This window comes from Mesoplodon densirostris, chromosome 3 (genome assembly GCF_025265405.1).
Source record: "Mesoplodon densirostris isolate mMesDen1 chromosome 3, mMesDen1 primary haplotype, whole genome shotgun sequence".
In the NCBI taxonomy this organism is placed as follows: domain Eukaryota; kingdom Metazoa; phylum Chordata; class Mammalia; order Artiodactyla; family Ziphiidae; genus Mesoplodon; species Mesoplodon densirostris.
Genome location: NC_082663.1, coordinates 161,633,357 through 161,657,649, shown reverse-complemented (window position 1 = coordinate 161,657,649; position 24,293 = coordinate 161,633,357). Strand labels below are relative to the sequence as shown.

Sequence of the window (24,293 nt, the reverse complement as noted above, 5' to 3'; positions counted from 1 at the left end):
GCTATCGGACGGCCCACGCCCACAATGCAGCTGCAGGCGCCGAGCCCCCGCTCCGCCCCCTCTTCCTGGTTTTTCCCGGCCACCCGCCCCTCCCGCGTCATGTGATAGGGGTGCTTCACCGGGCCGAGCTCCTGATTAGCCGGGCTGCAGGACGCCTCGCGATTGGCCCGAGGCCGGCGGGCCCCCGCCTCCCTCCTCCTCCTCGCCGCGGCCCACGTGAGGGGGGCGAGTCACGCGATTTCCGGGAACCCGTCAGGAAGGACATAAACAAAACAAACCCGAGGAAGCATGGAGAGGGGCCGCGGCCCCTGCAGCGGAACCGGACCCAGCCCCTGAGCCGCCCCCACACCCACAGGTGAGCTCCGCTGCCCGCCACCCGGAGCCTGCAGGGGCCAGGACTAGGGGACGAGCCGGGCGGGGGGCGGAGGAGGGCCGCTGACCTAGGAGATGGCAGCGCCGGGGCTTGGGGCCGGGCCGGCGCGAGGCGCGGGCCAGGACCAGGGCAGAGTCTGGGGGCGCGCGGGCCGCAGGCTGCCGCCTGCCGGTCACGGGGGTTCTGGCTCCCCTCCCCCACCCCCGGCCCGGGACGGTTATATAAAAGCGCGGGGCGGCGGTAGAGGGAGCCACGGGCGGGAGGCAGGCTAGGCCAGGGGTGGGCAGTGCCGGGCGTCCTCCCTGCCAGGCCGCCCGGCCCTTCACCGCTACCTCGGAGCCCGGGGCCGTGGCTGCCGGCAACCGGCCTGTCAGAGAAGCGAGCGGGTGGGAGGGGCCGGGGAAGGGAGGGGAGGCGAGGCTGGCGGGGGAGGACGAGAGAGAGGGGCGTGTGAGGAAGGGCCGGGGCCACGAAGGTTGGAACCAGGCTGACAGGAGACGAGGAGGCGCGGGCTGGGGGTTGGGGGGCTCCAGGCAGGGGTGTCACGGGGGTGGCCGCTCCCCTTCCCGTCCCCGCCCCAGCGACTGGCGAGAGGGGGCCTCCCTCCCGGGATTTGTTTATATGTCTTCTCAAAGCAGCTTGAAGCGGCTTGGAGGCGGAGCTTTCTGCGCAGAGTGGCAGGCCATACTATCCAGTGGAGCAGGCGGACGAAGGCTGCCAAGCCAATGAGAGTGGGGGAGGCGGTGCCTCGGGCCCCCAACCTGTTAGGCTGTGCCGGGGTGGGCCGGGTGGGGCGGCCATGTTAGATGGGAGGGGACCGGTGGTGGTGGGTCACTGAGAGGGGAGGAGACAGGGCAAAGGGCAAGGGAGCCGGGCCGGGGGCGTTTCGGGTGTCCGAAGGCGAGTCATATCGGACGATGAAGTAGCTCAGGGGAGCCTGACCCCGACCCACCGCTCTCCCCACCCGAGCAGAGGAGGCAGGGAAGTACCGAGGGCAGTCTAGCCGCCCCTTGGGGGTGGTTCCTGGGACTAGATGGAGCTCAGTCTCTGGATTCGCCCTCTTTCTCGGCCTTACGCTTCCTGACAAACCCGGCCGCCAAACCCTGTAATTGCCCTCCTTTAACCCAAGAAGGCAAACCTTTTTGCTGTTTCTGAGCGAGCTTGAGCCTTAAGAAGGTACTTGGATAACTAGCGGTCTAAATTTCTGCACCAGGCCTCAGATAGAAGCAGTGAGGAGGAAGTTATGTTTTTCTGGATTTTGCACAGAGGAAGCCAGGACTAGAAAAGCCGAGAAAGTTAAGGGCTGGGCGGGGTCTCCGTTTTTTCACCAGGATACCTTCTAAAGATCAGGCCCCTCGTGTTTGCCCTAGCTTAGTAGTAATTTGCCCCTCCTGCTTACATAAATTAGTAGCTCACTTAAATTAGCTTCATGAGAAAACTGAGCCAGGAGAAAATTATTTAGGTTTGAAGGTTCTTTAGGACTCTGTCTTGCGAATATCCTGCAGGTGAGAAATAGGATCAAGATCCGACTTATTTCTTTAAAAAAAAGCAGAAAATAAGATTTCTTTGTAAATCTTGTGATTTGTGGTAAACTGTTTGTCACTTGGTTGTACTTCTAAATATTATTTTTCCCATTTTCTTGTAACCCACAATAGCTAGGAGAAACACCAAAGATGAAATGGTATGAGTAATTAGAAAATAACTTATTTTACTTTATTTGCTTCACGATTATTTTGGCATCTTGTCCGCCGTATTAGATGCTTAATTTAGTTTTATGTTAACATAACCTTACAATCTGTGACTGCAATGGTATTGTCAAGGGTACCAGGCTGTTGTTGCATCTTTGGTTAAACACTTATGGTTAGGAACATGCCTTAGGTATATCGTGCAGGGGCTATTCAAGAGTTGACTGTTTTTATTTAGGAATTCGCATTATCTCCTATTTTGTTAATTGGAGAAGAATAATAATTGGTAAATAAATGATTTATCGATTTCTGTATTAATTTGTTATGATTGACTCACAGTTCTGTTAAGAATGATATATAAAAATATAATCCCTGATTATTTGATAGACTTTAGCTATTAAATATAATTTTTATGACAAAAAATATTACCTTATTTTTTCTCTTATTCTAAGAATGGTAAATAGATCCAACAGGACTTATTTGGATGTAATTCCTTTATATGACTGATAAAGTATCTTTGGAATTTTCAGACTAGTAAGCATAGAAGAGGCTAAATATATCCAGAAGAAGAGATTTGGGATCCTCCACTTACTATCCCATTTTCTGTCTGTCATGACAGGGGGAAACAAACTTTTACAAAAACTATGTCTCATCTGGTTTACTAGTTTAACATGTGTGGGTTCTTGGATGCCAGCGTAAGGAATAAAGGAATAATGGCTCCTTGTGGTGGTGAACTAAATACAAGTGACAATGAAAATACACTGAGTTTGCATATTGATTCTATTAATGTAGCACAGTTTTAAAAGATTAAGAGAACTAAATTCACTGTTCGCTTTTAAAGTTTAGTTTTTAGTCAAGATTGACAACTACGTGACTTTCAGTGATTCAGCAGAGGTTTGTTTCCATGTGGGTTTGTACTTGGATGTTTTGGGGACGAATCCTCTTTCACCGTATTCAGTAGTTTGTCTTTCAGGGTAGATAAACTCTTAGACTGGACATAAATTTGTCAGATCATTGGTGCTAATGATTCTAAGATAGGGTAACCTGTACAGACTTCCTGTACAGGGTCAAGTAGTAAATATTTAGGCTTTGTGGACCATGTAGTGTCTGTCACAGCTACTGAGGTCTGCAGATTGTAGCATGAAAACAGCCATAGACAATATGTTTGGGGCTATAATCCAGTAAAACTTTATTTATAAGAACAGGCTGTATTTGAAGGCTGTAATTTGTTCCAAGACATCAGTCTCTGGGTTTTTAAGTACTTAGATGTTAACTTATTGCAGCATATATAAACATGAACTTCGAGTAATATTTGAGCACTTGCAGAATGTACATATCTCCTGCCTTGAAGAATTTTTAGAGTAAGAGCACATGGCAACATTGTATTCTATATTTTTATTTTATTTGCAAATAGGTGTTTTCCTGAAAAACCATTTAAAGCAAATGTTGGACTATTAAGTCCTATTTATTTTAGAGATGCATTGTGATTGAAAAGAAATTTGGCTTTAAGATGTATCTAAGAACCTCAGTATATTCAAGGGTATGGTCCTATTGAGGTTTAAAAGTGCATTTAACACATCATTCGTAACAAAACTGTACAGCTGTTTGAAGAGAAGTTGGTCAAGTGAATAGATAACACGCTTAGCTCTTTATATATATATATATATATATATATATATATATATACACATACACACACACACATACAGTTAATTTGGAAGCCACATTGATTGTGTTGTTGCCTGAGATGTTTCTAGAATTACCTAAATAAGGTGGGGTGCTTTTTCAAACAAGACCCCCAAAATTTTAGGTTGCCGCCCCTCCCCTTCCTTGGAAAATGTCAGGTGGTGCTAAGTGCCCAATGAAGCGGAGATGCCATAACTAAAAATATTACACAGGCAAATACTTTTTCATGTGTAGTTTTTTGTTTTGTTTTTATGTAATATTTCACCAGTCTTGTTGATTTGAACTGGATTTCAAGCGTGAGCATGAACGTTCGGGAAAGAGAATATATTGACCTCTTAAAGCTGAAAAGCATCATGTGGCCTTCAATCTTGTTTCTAGTTCTAGTTAACCTATGTTTGCCTGGGTGACTATGAGTAATTCAATTTATTAATTTGTTAATAGTGGGGATGTTTTTCTATCTCATAGAGGGATATTGGGAAATTGGTAGTTATCGTGTTCTCAAACTCTTGTACTTTGAATATGCTAATGCTTCAGGCCGCTTGAAACCATCTCCCAAATCTGGATTCAGTTTTCTTTCTCTTAGTGATTGCCTCTCAGTTTCTCTTTATTAGGACTTTCCCCACCCTACAGCATTTCTCTACCCACTTAACAACGAGCAACTTGAGGTCAGAGTTTGCCTCTTATTTCTATATCTCCAGTGCCTCACACCTTTTAGTGCTTCTGAACTACTTAAATAAATGAGTGAATCGCTAAAAACTGCTTATCTGGAAGGCAATGAAGTCAGTCTGCTATTAGTAGAGATGTTGGGCTTTCTGAGTTGGAAGGGAGTAATTAATCACCATCTGCTCATACAAAAAGTCTTCATGTTAAAATTGACCCTTTCTTGTAAGAAAGTTTATAGAGAAGCTATTTCGAAGATGTCTAAAAACCCCTTGAATTCTTTTGTTAATTTTTTTCAGGTACATTCCGTTAGTTAGACTCATTGAATATTCCTTCCAGGTGCGCGCGTGTGCGCGCGTGCGTGCACACATACCCACCCACCCAAAAAACAACAACAGAAAGACCTTGTGCTTTGTCCTTGGATTTGTCATTAGCTCTTGACACACTTGGTCTTTCGGTGTTTGGCAAATGTGAGTGAAACCTCTTATTTCTTAGCTGTTAGGAATAATTATTCATCTGTGTAGCAGGGTCCCTTTGGGGGAGAAGCACTGTAAAATCATTCTGGCTAATAAGTCTGATTTACCCCAATGGGGATGGCTAGATGTGGAGGGAGTTTGATGCAGGGGACTGCAGTGGTACTTTGTGACTGCAATCCCATTCCATTGCCAGCCAAGCCTTGTATGCCTTTTCATGACAGTATGCTTTTTTTTTTTTTTTTTTACAACTTATAATTTTTATTAAAACAATCATTTAAATTACAACAGTCCCCCAGAATAGAAAATAGCCTTCCCTGGTCTGGCCCTGACAGGAGGCCCCATAGAAAGAAGGGTGGTTTGACGTCTTTGAAAATGGATGGATGGAACTTCCCTGGAAGCCCAGAGGGAGGAGCCAGCCTGGCCCCAGGGCGGCTGGGAGAGGCTGTCTCCCCGCCAAGGCCACCCCCTCCAGGGGCCTCCAGGCCCCAGCCCTGTCAGCGGATGAAGCTAGTCACTGTCGCAGGTTGTCAGTCTCAGGACTTGCAGTTTTGATTTGAAAGAGAAAAGAGAGGGAGAGAGAAAATGGTACTTTGTGACTGCAATCCCATTCCATTGCCAGCCAAGCCTTGTGTGCCTTTTCATGACCGTATATCTTTTCAATGCCAGTTCATGACATTCCTTCCAAAATCTATATTGGAACTCTCCTCCCCCAACAGCTTTCTAAACTACTCATCTCCCCACTAATTCCCAGCAACTCTGATCATCCTGTCATTCTGTCCTTTTAACGCCAAAACCACTTTTACATTTTTTGTTACAAAGTCATGTTTTCACTTACTTATCTTTGGGTATTGTTGACGTTGACAAGTTTCTGACAAAAGCGTCATGAGCTTGCTGATTTTTTGTCCTTCTTCAGTTTTCTTCAGATTCTTTGTTGACACTTATTTTCTTCCGGATAATGTTTTGTCTTGGCGAATTTAAGCTGCCCCTTTTGTTTTGTCGAGGAAGTTCCTTTGACTGCTACCCACCATTCCTGGTACAATTTGCCTTCTTCCCTATTATATGTTTGCCATTGACCAAGAAATTTAAAGCATTATGAAAACAAAACTTAAAATATCCTTGATGTTATAGGGAGAAACAAGGGGCAGGGTGGATATACTCTGAAAGATTCACTGTACCCTTTTTTTTTTTTTTTTTTTTTTTCCTGGCCTCACTGCTTAGCTTGCAGGATCTTAGTTCCCCAACCAAGGATTGAACCTGGACCCTTGGCAGTGAAAGCACCGAGTCCGAACCACTGGACCGCCAGGGAATTCCCTCACTGTACCCTTTAAACAGCAAGGCTTCAAACATCCTACTTGTGTTGTAAAAGATGAGGTAGACTTTATAGCTTTTTGAACTGCTTTTTAGTAAGGGTTTACATCCTTACTACTGAATCCTCTGCTGGAGTTGCCCATAGACGAGTGGAGGAGACAGACATTGCCGTTCAACATGATAGTATTTAGAACAACACGTCCTGAGACTATGGAAGATGGACTACTAACTCTGCCTGGGCAAGTTGGAGAAGCTTCCCAGAAAAGATGGCATTTGAACTGGGTTTGAAGACTAGTGAAGGAAGTCAGGGAAGTCTGAAAGGTGTACAAGATGTGTAGGGTGGGGTTGGGTCTGAGGAGGCTTCAACTAAGGCAGAGGTGGAGATGGAAGAGGAAGGGACTACTTTGTGAGATTTAGGAGGAAAGAACACTTTTGCTTTCCCTTGTCCTTTAATTCTCTAGGGCCTGCTTTGCACTGTCAGGTCTCTGTAGCTGTGACTTTGGTCTCTTTCCCCCTAGTTTTTAGTTTTTCTTTTAGCCCCTCATCAAGGTCTGACATGCCTCCCTTCTTCTGTCTTCTCATCTGTGGTCACCAGGTACCTTTGATTCTGACCCAGTGTGTCCCTTACCTTTACTTCATCTCCTTGCCGCCATCCCTTCCTTTACTCTCTTTAGGTTTCCTTTCCCTTTTTTGAGTCTTACTTTTCATTTTGCTCTATTTAAAAAGAAAACAAAAATTCTTTCACATTACTGTTTATTTTGCATATGAACGGCAATATATGTCTGAGTTGATTCCCTCTTGGGAAATCTTGTGAAATCAACTTGTCTTTGATACCTATCTAGGTACTAATTATCCATCTCTATGAATTTCCTTTTTCGAAGCATTTTCCTTTGTATTCAGAGATGTCACTTCTCATAGGCTACAGTGCAGAATATTACTAGTTATATCTTGTGTTTTTTACTTCTTATGTGCCTTAAACTTGTTCTGTGATGAGACCCAATTCAAAGCTCACCTTTTCCTGAAACTTTCCCAAACTTTCCGAGGTAGAGATGGCAGTACTCTTCTCTCTAGTTTTATACCATTTTCTGAACACCTCTTTTTTTTTTTTTTTTTTTTTTTTTGGCGGTACGCGGGCCTCTCACTGCTGTGGCCTCTCCCGTTGCGGAGCACAGGCTCCGGACGCGCAGGCTCAGCGGCCATGGCTCACGGGCCCAGCCGCTCCGCGGCATGTGGGATCTTCCCGGACCGGGGCATGAACCCGTGTCCCCTGCATCGGCAGGCGGATTCTCAGCCACTGCGCCACCAGGGAAGCCCTGAACACCTCTTTATAGAACTAGCTTTATTGAGGTATAATTTACATAAATTCACACAATTTTTAGTTTTGACAAATGTATGCAATTATTTAACCTCCTCTGCAGTCATGATATAGAACATTTCCATCACCACAAAAAGTTCCCTCATGCCCCCCTTCACCCCGACCCCAATTACTGATTTACTTTCTATCACTGTAGTTTTTTCTTTTCCGGAATTTCATATAAATGCAATCATAGAATGTGTTGTCTTTCGAGTCTGACTGCTTTTACTTAACATAATGCTTTTGAGATTCATGTTGTTTCGAGTTATCAATTGAGTACTTGTTATTATACGGATGTACCACGATTTGTCTATCCATTTACCAATCGGTGAATATTTGGGTTGCTTCCAGATTTTAGGCTACTGTGAATTAAGCTGCAATAGATATTCATGTACAGTTCTTTTAAATACCTGTTTTCACATTCCCTTTCATTTGGAGGTCGAGTTGCAAAGTGGTTAAGAATGAAAGTCCTGGAGTTAGCTGTGTTCACAAACAAGCTTTTTGAGAATTCTGTGGTTTTGAGAATCTTTTTTTTTTTTTTTTTTTTTTGCGGTACTCGGACCTCTCACTGTTGTGGCCTCTCCCGTTGTGGAGCACAGGCTCCAGACGCACAGGCTCAGCGGCCATGGCTCACGGGCCCAGCCGCTCCGCGGCATGTGGGACTTCCCGGACCGGGGCACGAACCCATGTCCCCTGCATCGGCAGGCGGACTCAACCACTGCGCCACCAGGGAAGCCCTTGAGAATCTTTAAGATTCCCTACTTGTAAAATGGGACTGGTTGGAGATTGGAGCAAGCTGGAAAGCACAGGCCCGTTTCAAGCGATAACTCTCACTTCAATTCAAGTGATCTTCCTGAGAATATGTACCCAATGTTGTCAGGTCTGATTTTTTTCCCCCAAGGGAGTGGCATTTGATAACAGGATACAGAAATTTTATATGAAATTTGCAACTTAAGTGCTGGCAGTTAAAATTTAATTTTTTCAAAACACTAACGTGTGGGCTGAACAAAACTCATATGTAGGCATTGATTTGTGGCTGCAATCCAGTTTGAGATCTTTGCTTTAAATCTTCAGTTTTTTGGGAATTCCCTGGTGGTCCAGTGGTTAGGACTCGGTGCTTTCACTGCTGGGGCCAAGGTTCAATCCCTGGTTGGGGAACTAAAATCCTGCAAGCCATGCAACATGGCCAAAAAAACAAAGCCTTCAGTTTTTTGTCTCTTGTTTTAAAATGTACATACTCTTGGTAGAGTGAACTTATTAGGACCTTGTTATATTTGTTTTATAGCTTAGAATAATAACTTGCTGATTTTCTGTCTCCCAAGTTAAAAACTAATGAATTACTGTAAATGAATTTTATTCTGTTTTCTGATTGTAGGGGGATATAAGAATTATGAGTGTCTAATGGAAGGGTGGGACCAGATTCTTTTTACTCTTTGTATTTCTCTTCTGAGAGCTGCTGATTCTATTCAAAGCTATGTTTTCCCAGCAATTGGGATAGGCTGCCTCCTTAGATTTATTCTGAACCCTGTTGAGTCAAGTATAGTATAGATTAAACTGTGTGCTTGTGTGTGTGTTCGTTAGAAACTGTGTAAGGTATTACGAGTACAAAGATAAATTTTGTATAAATCCATTCCCTCGAGTAGCTCTTTGGTGAAGCCAGTATAAATACTATAAAAAAGAGATAAATTGTATGTAATTTTTTGAACAATAAGAGCCGTTATTTCTCTGAAGAAGCCTTTCCCCTTGTAACTTATCCACCAATTCTTTACTGTGTATAGAGATGACTAGTTTGCAACTTTATGAATTACTTTGTGACTCCAAAGATTCTTTTTCTGATTAAACCAGCATGTTGAACACTTCACCCTCATAAAGCTGGAGCAAGGGTGTTAAATGACCTGTGTTGCCTGCATATCCTTTATTCACCCTAGTTCCAGGCAGTTGGGGTTTGTGATAATGAAGTGTGGAATTCAGACAATCTAGGATTCTGAGTTGAGTTTAGGTTTATACATTCAGCAGCAGCCACATCCCAGGAACATCTTACACTGACGAAGGAATCAGGAAACAAAAAATAGCCACCATTTATTGTCTGTTTTGTGCCAGGGCTACATTCCTTACATATTATCATGAATCACAATATCCCTGCAAAGTAAGAGGGGGAATTCTTGTATTTACAAATAAAAGAAGGCAAGTGAGAATCTGGAATGAAATTCCAAATACTCAATTTTAAAGCAGAACCTTTTATCTTGAATCTAGAGTTTGTTCCTCAAAGAGCAAGTCTTTAGGAGTGTTGGAGCCAAAGAGGCAGCCAGCCTTTCTCAGTTTTGAAAGAAATGACTGCAAAACTGTATTCACAACCTCTTTGTAGCCCTGCGCCACAACCTCTGTATGTACCTCTGTAGTCCTGAGCTGGTGGTTTATATAGCCCATTTCACACTAGGAAGGAATTCGAAGGGAATTTCAAAATTGTCTCTAGTATACATTCATGCTACTTGTGAAAAGCATCAACTCTGAGAAGGGAGGGAGGAGACAATAAATTTTTTTTTTTTTTTTTTTTTTTTTGCGGTACGCGGGCCTCTCACTGTTGTGGCCCCTCCCACTGCGGAGCACAGGCTCCGGATGCGCAGGCTCAGCGGCCATGGCTCTCGTGCCCAGCCGCTCCGCGGCATGTGGGATCTTCCCGGACCGGGGCACGAACCCGCGCCCCCCGCATCGACAGGCGGACCCCCAACCACTGCGCCACCAGGGAAGCCCAATAAATTTTGAGGAAGGGTCCAGATCCCTGATAACAAGAGCACTGAAGTTGTTAAGGTATGTCCCCAGTGTCCTCTAAGATCGGTGTTTCCCTGGAATCTTGCTGGACGGCTCAAGTGTGATCTCAACGTGCACCGCTGTTTTTATGCTGCTACGTTTAATTGTACTGTTCCCTTTTTACATCGTGTAGATTTTTGCAGAACAGCTCAGAAAATGAAATGATTCTTTAAAACTCCAGTGTTCAACCTGGATAAAGTACTTTGCCTTAGTTAAAAATGTGTGTGTATGAGAGAGAGAGAGAGAGAGAGAGAAAAAAAAAGAGAGACAATAGGACAACATTTATTAGTCCAGGGGCTTCCCTGGCGGTCCAGTGGTTAAGACTCTGTGCTCCCAATGCAGGGGATGGGGTTTGATCCTTGGTCAGGGAACTAAGATCCCGCATGCTGCGTGGCGTGGCCAAAAAATAATAAAATAAAATAAAAAAAGAACATGTTATTAGTCCAGTGCCTGGATTCAGTTGGTTTAAATAAGTTTTAATCCTACTCTTTCCTCTACCCTCTCCTCCATAGACAAAAATTATTTCAGGTCTTTAAAATTGACTGAAACTCAAACACTACTGTTCCTGGAAATTTAAAAGAAAATTCAGGAGTACAGTGTTAAATATTTTTACTATACAATACTACAGTGGTTCAAGACTCAAATGAACAAGCTTGTACAAGATACTTCGGAGCAAGCTTGTACAAGATACTTAAAAGATACTTAATAAATATATATTGAATGACTGACTTCTTTGTAATGTACTCTTTCTACATGAAGAACGTCGCACCTCTTGACTCCTTATCCAGAATGACCTGTGGTCTTAGCAGATTTCCTGTTTGCTGTCAGTCAACTCTTGTCTGCGTGCCTGTGCTGGGCATAGCATTGCTTTTGGCACTCTAGTGAAACAGACATGAGATGTAATGGTCATGCTCAAAAATTTTACAATCTCTGGTAGAAGAGGCAAGGGGTTGGGGAGGAGAAAGAGGAAAAACGTTATGGGCAAAGGCATGAAAAGCTGGAGTCTCACTGCTGGACGTCCTTAGTGGAGTGAAGTGGGATTGTAAGTACTTCAAGGATTTTGGGGAAAATTGTAAGATCAAACTAATACTAATGTTATATTTATCAAAGAGTAGTGGAAGATGGGGTTGGAAAGATAGTTTCCTTGTGTCTGAGTATTTTGAATATTATCCAAGAGATAACGGGAGTTGCTAAAAACTTATGAGCACAGTGCTAATATGATGTGGTAGTTTAGGGAAAATAATTTTATAATGGGGCATAAGAACTGGAGAGAGGGAGAGGCTGGAAGCAAGAAGATATGCAGGGCAAATATTAGGATGGTAAATAGAAAATGATGAGGTCCAAGCAAGGGTTGAGAAGGTGGGAAAGGCAAAGTTAGACAGGTACATGCATGCTCTGTACAAGGTAAGTCGTCAGTGTATTTTTGATAAAGAGACTGGCATGATTTAATAACAAAGCAAGTGGGGAGGAGGAAGGAAAGAGTCAAGGCTGAGATCAGTGTTACATGCCTGGATGTCTGAGAGTGATGATACTATTGGCAGAATAGGAATGTTTGGGTGGGGAGGTGGCTTGTTGTGTCCGATGTCATGGGATGTGAGTGATCCAGGGAAATACCTGGATCTCAGATGGTAGGGATGGTGCACTGGTGTGTTTAGGATGAAGAGGTAGATTCGGGAGTCCTCTAGAGATGACTTTTGAGGCACTGAGAGTAGAGATGGTCTTTGTGATGATAGGTCTGCACAGAGGCATCCATTTACTGGATGACCTTGGACAACTCTTGTCCTTGCTGAACTTTTTAAATTAATGTACAAGTGGTTAGACAGAGGGTGGGGGGGTGCTAATACTAACCCTAATTACTTCACCAGGTTTTGTTAAATGACAAGGTATAGCAGTGCTTCTGTAATATGTAAACGGTTACATCAAATATAATCTGTGAATATTTGTTGCCAGGAGTAATCAAAGATGGCTGGGGTTAGAAATGCATTCTTTGGTTCTATCTAAAACTGTCTCATGCTCTTATTCTTGTGCTTTGAACAACTTAATTGGCAGGTATCAAGGTTGCAGAAAGACCCTACTAGTATCTTAACCGTCAGTAGTTTTCAGAAATAAAAACTCTTCCCATTCACCTCATGCTGATCTAGAAACCTGCTTTAATGATCTTTCTTATTGGTTCCCAAAGTGGTTTAAATAAGCTCTTGTGTGTTGTCTCTGTAGCCCAAAGATTAATGTTGGGCCAAAGCCTTTGGAAAAGAATTGAATAAAATTCTCTGAGAGGGCTTGTGTCTATCTAAGACAGCATTCCAAGGAGAGATCACTTTTGAGATTTAGTATGTTTTCTTATCTCCTCAGGATCCTCAGGAAAATGTGGTTTTAATTATTTAATTAAGATATTGTGGCCAACCTAATTTACCCCCTTATTTTTTAAACTCTGAGTGTGAGGATAAAAGGAGACTATTGGGTTGACCCAGGGATAAAGAGTTCACAAGGTGTTATGGCAGAAGGATTCATATCCCGATTGTATTAACATCTAATTAGGATAACCATCTAGATTGAAATTTACTTGTTTTTCAAATTTTGGAGTCTAGAGAACTGCTGTAGAAGGGCAGAGAGTAGCAATTTCTCTGCGGTCATGTTCACAGGATTTATATTACATGATGAAGGGAGAACGCAGCCCCCGCCTTTTCTCCAATGCGTTCCTTGCATAGTCAGCCTCTTCCTCCTCAATGGTTTGGAGATTTGGGGATCTCTGATTTCTGCTGTACCATGAAACAGGTAGTGGCTTGATTTAGTAAGCATCTGAAGGTTTGTTTTGTTCAACTCTTGCTAAGTAGTTCTCAGAAAGAAAGGAATTGTTGAGTGGGACATTAGAAGTATAGCAGTTTGGATGGAGTGTGTGGGGGTCCTTCCTCCTTCCCTCCCCCTCTTCCCTTTCTTTCATCTTGGGGATTAAGTCTCAGGAGGAATGACTGATTTAAATTAGGGGTCAGGACAATTACCACCTGCAGAGAGAGAACCCAAGAACTCTGCCACCTGAAAGAAATGATGAACATGAACTAGCAGAGTTTAGGAAAGATCAAAATAAACCATGGTATATAACAGTATAAATGTGTTGGCCTGTCTTACCACAAACATTTTTTTTTTTTAATTTCCTTGTGGTGAATTCCTTGGTGGTCCAGTGGTTAGGACTCTGTGCTTCCACTGCAGGGGGAACGGGTTCGATTCCTGGTCAGGGAACAAAAACAAAGATCCTGCAAGCCATGCACGGCGTAGCCAAAAAAAAATAAAAAATAATAATAATAATAAAAACTTTTCTTGTGGTAAAATAAACATAAAATTTGCCATTTAAACCATATTGTGTACAATTCAGTGGCATTAAGTGCATTGACAGTTTTGTATAACCATCACCACTGTTCTGAAATATCCAGAATATTTTCATCACCCCAAACAGAAACTGTACTCTCCCAGCCTCTGGTAACCTCTCTTCTCTTTCTGTCTCCATGAATTTACCTATTCTGGTACTTCATATAAGTGGAATCGTATATTATTTGTCTTTTCTATCTGATTTATTTCATTTAGCATGATGTTTTCAAGGTTCATCCATGTTGTAGCATGTATCAGAATTTCATTCCTTTTTATTGCTGGATAATGTTCCAATGTGTGTGTATACCACATTTTGTTTATCTTTTCTTCTGTCAATGACCACTAGGGTTGTTTCTACCTTTTGGCTATTGGGAATAATGCTGCTCTGGACATGGGTGTACACGTATCTGTTTTGAGTTCCTGCTTTCGATTCCTTTGGGTATATATCCAGAAGTGGAATTGCTAGATCATATAGTAATTCTATGTTTAACTTTTTGAGGAACTACTAAACTGTTTCTCAGCTGTATTGTTTTACATTCCCACCAGCAATGCATAAGGTCTCTGATTTTTCCACATCCTCACCAACACTTGTTATTTTCTCTTATTTGGATGACAGCCATCCTGATGAGTATGTCAAAAACTTTTAACATCTACTCTGATGATTCAGAAGTGCTGCTTACTATTGTGAGGAACCAGTTCCCTCAAGATAGTAAAAGGGAGCAGTGGCCTAAGGCAGTGACATATAAAAGAGGAGCTGCAGGGATTCTAGCCATCATATGCAGTATCTGCTTATTCATAGACATTTTTATTTATAAAGAAGTTTATATTTTTCTTGATGTTAACCTTTTTTTTTTTGTAAAATATGTGGACTCTTAGGGATCAGCTGAAACCCTCAGATTTGGAAGGGGCACAATTTAGGAGCCCTTGGATATGTGTGAGCTGCCTGGGCCACACCAGTCAGCTCTTGGATTTGGCTTTTAAAGGTTTGGATTAGTGTTGTGAGCAGTCCCGGGGATGAACCTTTGTAAGAAGTCCTTTGACCTTTCCTATCATTTTAATTGACCTTTTGCCTTGCCTAATGTACATAGTAAGCCTCAACATATTTTCAAATGGAGAACCAAAAAACGTAGGGTAGGACCTGGTGGAAAGGCCTATGAAAGAGACTGAAGCTGTGGCTCTCTTCAGGTGGTACCATTGCTGCTCATAAATAAATCATTTGCCCCATCTCATTGCTTTAGAGAGGTAGTTCTCTGTTATTGCAGTGTCTTCCTGCCCCTACGAGCTGTTGTTGCGTAGTTTTGAATGAGCCCAGGTACAGAAAATCTATTGGTAAATATTGTTTCTGATGGACCACAGTCTTTTCTCCCTTGAAAGGCTCACAAAACTGTATTGGGACTGGTGAGCCAGAGCTGTGAATAAGAAGGTAGTAACTAGGGGAATTAATTTAACCTTTCCCCTAGCTGTCGTTGTTGGGTTTTTGTTTTTTCGGAATAACTACTAGTCCTTGAGGTCAGCTTGAGGGCAGGGTGGAGGATTTTTTTGATCAAATAAGTTTAAGAAATGAGATCTGCTCTGTTCACCTATTGGGGATCTATAGTGCACATTAACACCTAGCATCTTAAAATTTCCAAGAAATTCTGCATAAAGGCAGTTTAACAGTTTGGTTAATGTGGTGTTTTCCTAATCTCACAACCCTTTTGTTGAGTAACCATTTAACATTCATAGGGACAAATATTTCTCAGGTCACACATTGGGAAATTAGATCATTAACTTTTTATGTACTTTAATATCAAAAACTTTGAATAAAATGTGGATATTCTTGAGCCCACAGAAGTGTGAAGGCATCCCCCAAAAGCATGTTGTTACACCTTCCTCCTCAGTGTCACTTGGCCATCTAAGTATTAATGTGCCTTTTGTATATGGCTCCCTGGTATAGGAGGTAGTTTTTTTTGTTTGTTTTTTTAAATAAATTTATTTATTTTATTTATTTTTGGCTGCATTGGGTCTTCATTGCTGCACGCGGGCTTTCTCTGGTTGCGGTGAGCGGGGGCTACTCTTCATTGCAGTGCACGGGCTTCTCACTGCGGTGGCTTTTCTTGTTGCGGAGCACAGGCTCTAGGCGTGTGGGCTTCAGTAGTTGTGCCACGTGGGCTCTAGAGCGCAGGCTCAGTAGCTGTGGCTCACGGGCTTAGTTGTTCCGCGGCATGTGGGAGCTTCCCGGAACAGGGCTCGAACCCATGTCCCCTTCATTGGCAGGCGGATTCTTAACCACAGCACCACCAGGGAAGCCCTAGGAGGTAGTTTTGGAGCAGTGTGTCATTATGGAAGATTCTGTGTAATGGTAACTGCTGTAGAAGTCCTTATTCTTCTTTTTCCCTTCCACTTTTGGGTGGGGAATTTTGCTCTTCTTGGTTGTTTCACAATAAATATTTGGAACAGTACCAAGCATTTCTAGAAAATGGGTGCAAAATGTTGGGGATGAGGATAGTTGGTGTTGTGACCTTTAGTCATTAGTTTTAGAGACTGGGAGAGTTTACCACTGAAAAGAGGTTCTACTGCTTGGGGTAGAATTGCCCCCCCCCATCCTGTTTGCTGCCACCTAAGAGACTAGGAGAAGCAGCTAAGGACCTTTATCCCAGGAGGACGAGCTCAACCCTCTATATGGTGGATACCCTCTTTTTCGGAATTGGTGTCTTTAAAATATACAGCTTTGTTGCCAACAGCTGTCACAGATGTTGAGTTTTTGAGCTGGAATAGCTGTGGGAGAAAAGAATGTGTTGGCAAAATATACCTATTGATAATAATCACCTTTCAGATTTAGTTCATTGCTACATCCTAATTTAATATCTCATTCAATTCTCATAACACCTCTATTACATAGTTAAGGGATAATAATTGTAATTCCTCAGTCTGGGAGCTAAAGCATACATTTAACTAACTTGCTCTAATTCATAAAGCCGTTTAGTTTAGTTTTGTTTTTTTTAATTCAAGTATAGTTAATCTACAACGTTGTGTTAGTTTCAAGTGTACAGCAAAGTGATTCAGTTATACATGTATATATAATATTCTTTTTCAGATTCTTTTCCCTTATAGGTTATTACAAGATATTGAGTATCGTTCCCTGTGCTATACAGTATCTCCTTGTTGGTTATCTCCTTTATATACAATAGTGTATATGTTAATCCCAAACTCCTAATTCATCTCCCCCACCCCCTGCTATCCCCTTTCATGACCATAAGTTTGTTTTCTATGTCTGAGTTTATTTCTGTTTTGTAAATAAGTTCATTTGTGTCTTTTTTTTTTTTTTTTTTTTTTTTTTTTTTGGTACGCGGGCTTCTCACTGCTGTGGCCTCTCCCACTGCGGAGCACAGGCTCCGGATGCGCAGGCTCAGTGGCCATGGCTCACGGGCCCAGCTTCTCCGTGGCATGTGGGATCTTCCCGGACCGGGGCACGAACCCGTGTCCCCTGCATCGGCAGGCGGACTCTCAACCACTGCGCCACCAGGGAAGCCCCGTGTCATTTTTTTAGATTCCACAAATAAGTGATTATCATATTGTATTTTTCTTTCTCTGTCTGACTTACTTCACTTAATATGATAATCTCTAGGTCCATCCATGATGCTGCAAATGGCATTATTTCATTCTTTTTATGGCTGAGTAATATTCCATTGTGTATATATATATATATATATATATATATATATATATATATATACCACATCTTTATCCATTCCTCTGTCAGTGGACATTTAGGTTGCCTTCATGTCTTGGCTACTGTAAATAGTGCTGCAGTGGACATTGGGGTGCATGTATCTTTTCAAATTAGAGTCTTCTCCAGATATATGCCCAGGAGTGGGATTGCTGGATTATATAGTAACTCTATTTTTAGTTTTTTAAGGAACCTCCATGCTGTTCTCCATAGTGGTTGCACCTATTTACACTCCCACCAACAGTGTAGGAGGGTTCCTTTTTCTCCACACCCTCTCCAGCATTTATTATTTGTAGACTTTTTAATGATAGTCATTCTGACTGGTGTGAGGAAACACCTTATTGTAGTTTTGATATGCATTTCTCTAATAATCAGTGATATTGAGCATCTTTTCATGTGCCTCTTGGCCATTTGTCTGTCTTCTTTGGAGAAATGTCTGTTTAGATCTTCTGCCTATTTTTTCACTGGGTTGTTTGATTTTTGGATAATAAGCTGTATGAGCTGTTTGTATATTTTGGAAATTAATCCTTTGTCGATGGCATCATTTGCAAATATTTTCTCCCAGTTCATAGTTTGTCTTTTCGTTTTGTTTATGGTTTTCCTTTGCTGTGCAAAAGCTTCTAAATTTAATTAGGTCCCATTTGTTTATTTTTGTTTTCATTTCCATTACTCTAGGAGACAGATCCAAAAAAATATCACTGCAATTTATGTCAAACAGTGTTCTGCCTATGTTTTCCTCTAGGGGTTTTATAGTATCCAGTCTTACATTTAGGTCCTTAATCCATTTTGAGTTTATTTTTGTGCATGGTGTTAGAGAATGTTCTAATTTCATTCTTTTACATGTAGCTGTCCAGTTTTCCCAGCATCACTTATTGAAGAGACTGTCTTCTCTCCATTGTATATTCTTGCCTCCTTTGTCATAGATTAATTGACCATAAGTGCATGGGTTTATTTCTGGGCTTTCTGTCCTGTTCCATTGATCTACGTATCTTTTTTTGTGTGAGTACTATACTGTTTGATGACTGTAGCTTTGTAGTAGAGTCTGAAGTCAGGGAATGTGATTCCTCCAGCTCCATTCTTCTTTCTCAAGATTGTTTTGACTATTTGGGGTCTTCCGTATGTCCATACAAATTAAAAACAAGTTTGTTCCAGTTCTGTGAAAAATGCCATTGGTAACTTGATAGGAACTGCATTGAATTCTATAGATTGCTTTGGTACTATGGTCATTTTAACAATACTGATGCTTCTGATACAAGAACACTGTATATGTTTTCATCTCTTTATTTTTTTATTTTTTATTTTTTTGCGGTACGCGGGCCTCTCACTGCTGTGGCCTCTCCCGTTGCGGAGCACAGGCTCCGGACGTGCAGGCTCAGCGGCCATGGCTCATGGGCCCAGCCGCTCCGCGGCATGTGGGATCCTCCCAGACCGGGGCACGAACCCGTGTCCCCTGCATCGGCAGGTGGACTCTCAACCACTGCGCCACCAGGGAAGCCCTGTTTTCATCTCTTTGTATCATACTCATTTTCTTTAAATCAGCGGCCTATAGTTTTTGGAGTACAGGTCTTTTGCCTCCTTGGGTAGGTTTATTCCTAGGTATTTTATTCTTTTTGATGTGATGATAAATAGGATTGTTTCCTTAATTTCTCTTTATGATATTTCTTCGTTAATATATAGAAATGCAACAGATTTCTGTGTATTAATTTTGTATCCAGCAACTTTACCAAATTCACTGATGAGCTCTAGTAATTTTCTGGTAGCATCTTTATGATTTTCTATGTATCTGCATATGTATCTGTATCTTCATGTCATCTGCAGACAGTGAAAGTTTTACTTCTTTTCCAATTTGGATTCCTTTATTTCTTTTCTTTTTTTTTTCTTCCTCATTGCTGTGGCTATGGCTTCCAAAACTATGTTGAATAAAAGTGGTGAGAGTGAGCATCCTTGTCTTGTTCCTGATCTTAGAGGAAATTCTTTCAACTTTTCACCATTGAGTATGATGTTAGATGTGGGTTTGTCATATATGGCCTTTATTATGTTGAGGTTTGTTCCCACTATGCCCACTTTCTGAAGAGTTCTTATCATAAATGGATGTTGAATTTTATCAAAAGCTTTTTCTGCATCTACTGAGATGATCATATGGTTTTTATTCAGTTTGTTAATGTGGTGTATCACACTGAATTAATTTGTGGATACTGAAAAATCCTTGCATCCCTGGGATAAGTCCCACTTGATCATGGTGTATAATCCTTTTAATGTATTGTTGGACTTCGTTTGCTACTATTTTGTTGAGGATTTTTACGTCTATGTTCATTGGTGATACTGGCCTGTAATTTTCTTTTTTTGTGATATGTTTGTCTGGTTTTGGTATCAGGGTAATAGTGGCCTCACAGAATGAGTTTGGAAGTGTTCCTTCCTCTGCAATTTTTTGGAATAGTTTCAGGAGGGTAAGTGTTAACTCTTTTAATGTTTGGTAGAATTTGCTTGTGAAGCCATTTGGTCCTGGACTTATGCTTGTTGGGAGTTTTTTAACTAGTGATTCAATTTCAGTACTGGTAATTAGTCTGTTCGTATTTTCTATTCCTGCCTGGTTCAGTTTTGGGAAATTATACCTTTCTAAGAATTTGTACATTTCTTCTAGGTTGTCCATTCTATTGGTGTACAGTTGCTCATAGTCATCTCTTATGATCCTTTGTATTTCTGTGGTGTTGGTTGTAACTTTTCCTTTTTCATTTCTGATTTTATTGATTTGGGCCCTCTCCCCTTTTTTCTTTTTCTTTTTCTTCTTAAAAATTAATTAATTTATGGCTGCTTTGGGTCTTTGTTGCTGCGTGCAGACTTGCTGTAGTTGCCTCGAGCAGGGGCTACTCTTCGTTGCAGTGTGCGGGCTTCTCAGTGTGGTAGCTTCTCTTGTTGCGGAGCATGGGGTCTAGGTGCGCGGGCTTCCGTAGTTGTGGCACATGGGCTCAGTAGTTGTGGCTCACGGGCTCTGGAGCACAGGCTCAGTAGTTGTGGCGCACGGGCTTAGTTGCTCCACAGCATGTGGGATCTTCCCAGACCAGGACTTGAACCTGTGTCCCCTGCGTTGGCAGGTGGATTCTTAACCACTGAGCTTCCAGGGAAGTCCCTCTCTTTTTTTTTTTTTTTTTTTTTTTTTTTTTGCGGTACGTGGGCCTCTCACTGTTGTGGCCTCCCCCGCCGCGGAGCACAGGCTCCGGATGCGCAGGCCCAGCGGCCATGGCTCACAGGCCCAGCCGCTCCGTGGCACGTGGGATCCTCCCGGACCAGGGCACAAACCCGTGTCCCCTGCATCAGCAGGCGAACTCTCAACCACTGCGCCACCAGGGAAGCCCCCCTCTCTTTTTTCTTGATGAGTCTGGCCAGAGGTTTATCAATTTTGTTCATCTTTTCAAAGAACCAGCTTTTAGTTTGTTGGTCTTTTCTATTGTTTTTTTAGTCTCTACTTCATTTATTTCTTCTGATCTTTATGAGTTCTTTCCTTCTACTAACTTTGGGTTTTGTTTGTTCTTCTTTAGTTGCTTTAGGCATAAAGTTAGGTTGTTTATTTGAGATTTTTCTTGTTTCCTGAGGTAAGCTTTATTGCTATAAACTTCCCTCTTAGTATTACTTTTGCTGCATCTCATAGGTTTTGGATTGTTATGTTTTCATTTTCATTTGTCTCTAGGTATTTTTTTATTTCCTCTTTGATTTCTTCAGTGATCCATTGGTTGTTTAGTAGTGTATTGTTTAACCTCCACATATTTGTATTTTTTGCAGTTTTTTTCATGTAGTTGATTTCTGGCCTCATAGTGTTGTGGTCAGAAAAGATGCTTGATACGGTTTCACTTTTCTTAAATTTACAGAGGCTTGCTTTGTTGCCCAGCGTGTGATCTGTCCTGGAGAATGTTCCATGTACACTTGAGAAGAATGTGTATTCTGCTGCTTTCGGATGGAATGCCCTGTAAATATCAACTAAGTCCATCTGGTCTAATGTGCCATTTAAGGCCTGTGTTTCCTTATTGCTTTTCTGTCTGGATGAGCTATCCATTGATGTAAGCAGGGTGTTAAAAGTCCCCCACTGTTGTGTTACTGTCAATTTCTTCTTTTATGTCTGTTAACATTTGCCTTATATATTGAGGTGTTCCTATGTAGGGTGCATATATATTTACAATTGTTGTATATTCTTGGATTGATCCTTTGATCATTATGTAGTGTCCTTCTTTGTCTCTTATAACAGTCTTTATTTTAAAGTTTATTTCGCCTGATGTAAGTATTGCAACTTCGGCTTTCTTTTGATTTCCATTAGCGTGGAATACCTTTTTCCATCCCCTCACTTTCAGTCTGTATGTGTCTCTAGATCTGAAGTGAGTCTCTTGTAGGCAGCAAATATATGGGTCTTGTTTTTGTATCCATTCAGCCAGTATGTGTCTTTTGGTTGGAGCATTTAGTTCATTTACATTTAAGGTAATTACCGATATGTATGTTCCTATTGCCATTTTGTTAATTGTTTTGGATTTGTTTTTGTAGGTTTTTCCCCCCATTCTTTGTTTTCTTGTTGTGATTTGGTGACTAACTTTAGTGTTATGTTTGGATTTCTTTTTCTGTTTTGTGTGTATATCTATTATGCATTTTTGTTTTGTGGTTACCGTGAAGTTTTTGTATAGGCATCTATATTTATACGTGCTTATTTTAAGTTGCTGATCTCTTAATTTCAAACACATTTTAGATACCCTGAATTTGTATTCTCCTCCCCTGATGATTACTGTTTTTGATTTTCTATTTTACATCTAATTGTTTTGTGTATCCCTAAACTGCTTATTGCTGGATACAAATGATTTTACTACTTTTTTAAAAATTTGTTTATTTATTTATTTTGGGCTGCATTGGGTCTTTGTTGTTGTGCATGGGCTTTCTCTAGTTGTGGCGAGCAGGGGCTACTCTTCGTTGTGGTGAACAACCTTCTCACTGTGGTGGCTTCTCTTGTTGCAGAGCACGGGCTCTAGGCATACGGGCTTCAGTAGTTGTGGCACACGGGCTTAGTTGCTCCGCGGCACATGGGATCTTCCTGGACCAGGGCTCAAACTCGTGTCCCCTGCATTGGCAGGTGGATTCTTAACCACTGCACCACCAGGGAAGTCCAGATTTTACTACTTTTATCTTTTAATCTCCCTACTAGCTTTGTGTGTGGATGATTTCCTACCTTTATTGTATGTTTGCCTTTCCCAGTGAGATTTTTTATTTTGTAATTTTCTTGTTTCTAGTTGTGGCCTTTTCTTTTCCACCTAGAGCAGTCCCTTTAGCATTTGTTGTAAAGCTGGTTTGGTGGTGCTGAAATCTTTTAGCTTTTGCTTGTCTGTAAAGCTTTTGACTTCTCTATCAAAATTTAAAGAGAGCCTTGCTAGGTAGAGTATTCTTGGTTGTAGGTTTTTCTCTTTCATCACTTTAAGTATATTGTGCCACTCCCTTCTGGCCTGCAGGGTTTCTGCTGAAAAATCAGCTGATAGCCTTATGGGAGTTCTCCTGTTTGTTATTTGTTGCTTTTCCCTTGTTGCTTTAATATTCTCTCTTTATATTTAATTTTTGTCCTTTTGATTACAGTGTGTTGTGGTGTATTCCCCTGTGGGTTAATTCTGTATGGGACTCTGCACTTCCTGGACTTGGGCGACTATTTCTTTTCCCAGGTTAGGGAAGTTTTCAGCTATTATCTCTTGAAATATTTTCTCAGGTCCTTTCTCTCTCTCTTCTCCTTCTGGGACCCCTATAATGTGAATATTAGCATGCTTGACGTTGTCCCAGAGGTCTCAAACTGTCCTCATTTCTTTTCATTCTTTTTTCTTCTTTTGGTTTGGCAGCAGTGATTTCCACTACTCTGTATTCCAGCTCACGGGTCCGTTCTTGTCCTTCATTTAGTCTACTGTTGGTTCCTTTTAGTGTGTTGTTCATTTCAGTTATTGTATTCTTTAATTTTGTTTGTTTCCCTGGTGGGTGAGGTTGGTCCAGGGGCTTGTGCAGGCTTCCTGGTGGGAGGGGCCCGTGCCTGCCTCCTGGTAGGTGGAACTGGGTCTTGGTTTTCTGGTGGGCAGGGCCATGTTTAGAGGCAGCTGTGGACAGGAAGTCTTTAGGCAACCTGTCTGCTGATGGGTGGGCCTGTGTCCACACCCAGCTTGTTGCTTGGCCTGAGGTATCCCAGCACTGGAGCCTACAGGCTGTTGGGTGTGACCAGGTCTTGGTGCCAATATATCAGCCTCCCCCATGTATCTGCCACCAGTGTCTGCGTCCCCAGGGTGGGCCACAGCTGCCCCCCACCTTCCCAGGAGACCTTGCAAGACCAACAGGTAGGTCTGGCCCAGGCTCCTGTGAAATTACTGCTTTTGTCTTTGGTCCTGGTGTGCATGAGCTTTTGTGTGCACCCTTTAAGAATGAAGTCTTATTTCCCCCAAGCCTGTGGAGCTTCTACAATCAAGCCCCGCTGTCCCTCAAAGCTAAATGCTCTCGGGGCTCCTCTTCCTGTTGCCAGACCCCCAGACTGGGGGCCCTGATATGGGGCTCAGAACTCTTGCTCCTGTGGGGAAACCTCTATAATATAATTATTCTCCAGTTTGGGGTTCACCTACCTGGGGGATATGGGATTTGATTATATTGTAAGTCCACGCCTCCTACCAGTCTCATGGTTCTGTCTTTATGTCTTTAGCTGTAGAGGATCTTTTCTGGTAGGTTTCAATCTTTTTCAACAATGATTGTTCTGCAGATTCTTGTGATTTTGGTGTGCTTGTGAGAGTTGATGAGCTTAAGGTCCTTCTACTCCGCCATCTTGGCCACTCTCTTGTTTAGTTTTAATTATGGAATCAAAACTGGAATCCAGGTCTCTTGTCTT

At 42.1% G+C, this 24,293-nt stretch overlaps 1 protein-coding gene across 3 annotated transcripts in view; it reads left to right on the top strand.

Moving 5' to 3' along the window:
- The first annotated feature begins 266 nt into the window (after window positions 1–266).
- Window positions 267–24,293, top strand: part of CREBRF (CREB3 regulatory factor) — a 57,772-nt gene continuing 33,745 nt past the window's right edge. For 2 of the 3 annotated variants that reach the window (XM_060092524.1, XM_060092526.1), the window contains exon 1: window positions 267–355. The gene's annotated coding sequence lies outside the window, so the exon portion shown is untranslated. Of the gene's footprint in view, window positions 356–1,784; window positions 1,879–24,293 lie in introns of those variants that run through there. The other variant, XM_060092525.1, reaches the window with a different exon arrangement.